Source organism: Amaranthus tricolor, chromosome 6 (genome assembly GCF_026212465.1).
Source record: "Amaranthus tricolor cultivar Red isolate AtriRed21 chromosome 6, ASM2621246v1, whole genome shotgun sequence".
NCBI classification, from domain to species: domain Eukaryota; kingdom Viridiplantae; phylum Streptophyta; class Magnoliopsida; order Caryophyllales; family Amaranthaceae; genus Amaranthus; species Amaranthus tricolor.
In genome coordinates this window covers 8,922,350-8,924,006 of record NC_080052.1, presented here as the reverse complement: position 1 = coordinate 8,924,006, position 1,657 = coordinate 8,922,350, and positions in this window count along the sequence as shown.

Genomic DNA, 1,657 nt, shown 5'->3' with positions numbered 1-1,657 from the left:
TCTACACGCACAATGCAAAGTATGATACAAATCATACAATGTATGTAATGTATACAACTATTCAAAGTGAAATAAATATAATTTTAATGTGAAATTTTAATTTATTAAATGATACAAATATATCGTAAAATTTAATAAAGTTGTGCATCTCACGAGCACTATCTAGTATTATAAACAAAGAACAAATCAAAAGCAAACAAAGATTTTGTGGAACAATCTTAGCCATCCACCGAGACACGTGCCAAGACATTAGTAAAAGAACAAAACACTATTCATTAGATCAAAATATGAATAGTAAAAAAAGTTTCTCTCGTTTTATATGTAATAAAAATAAATGAGACTACTAGCTTGAATAGGAGGGAGTATTATGTTTGTGCCTTGGGAATTGTATTGTGAAGTTAAGAGCTTGGAATTAGAGATTTATAGTGGATAGCAGACTGGTCAGCGTTTGGAAGCTATGACTATGCAGCCTACTTTATTTGATCGTATTATTGAGGATCAGCTTGAGGATCCCGAGATTGTTGAGTTGATTCACAGGGTTGAGGGTAATGAGACTGATGCGTTTGAGCTCAGAGAAAAAGGAGAGTTGAGAGTTGAGGATGAATGGTAGGTTGTGTATTCCAAACAACCCCAAGCTGAAAAATGAGATTTTTAGAGAGGGTCACCAGAGTTTGTGTCATTTGCATCCCAGTCGGGATAAGATGACAAAGGAGATTAGAGAATTTTTTTGGTGGAAAAAAGGATTAGTTTACCAGAGGGTAACATTTGAGAAGTAAAAGAGTGTCAGTTTGCTTTAACTACTACGTGTTCCTGATTGGAAATGAGATTCAGTTTCTATGGGTTTTGTAGTGTGATTACCAAGGACACAGAGATCTAATGATTCTATTTGTGTCATAATTGACTGATTGACTAAGCTGGCTTGGTTTATGTTAATGAAGAGTACTTGGGGAGCCAAGCAGTTAGCATATGCCTATGTTTGAGAGATTATCAAACTTCATGATGTTCCAAGGACCATCGTTTTCGGATAGAGATCTGAAGTTTCTTTCGAGGTTTTGGAAAAAGTTGCAGGAGGCTTTTAAGACTAAGTTATGTTTGATTACTACATCACCCTACTACTGATGGATAGAACGAGAGAACCATTCAGACTCTAGAAGATATTCTGAGATGTTGTATGCTGGATTTTAAAGGCTCTTGGGAGAATAAGCTATAATTCGTAGAGTTCGCCTACAACAATAGCTTTTAGTCTATCATCAAAATGGCTTCGAATGAGACTTTGTACGTAAGGATATGTCGTGTACCCTTATGTTGGGATCTTATGGATAGGATCAAGCTAGAAAGGCCTGATGTGATTCAAGAATCTATGGATGCTTTGAGGATTGTTCAATAGAACATGAAGGCAACACATAGCTGACAAACGAGCTACGTTGATAATCGTCACAGAGTGTTGAAATTTGAGGTTGGTGACAAAATCTTCCTTAGGTTTTACCCATGTGGGGTGTTTAACATTTCGATATTTTAGGAAAATTGAGCTCGAAGTTTATCGGACCTTTTTAGGTTTTGAGGAGAGTTAGAGATGTTGCCTACGAGGGTGAACTATCCCCGAGTTTGGAGAATGTCCATAATGTCTTTCATGTCTCCCAACTATGGAACTATGTTT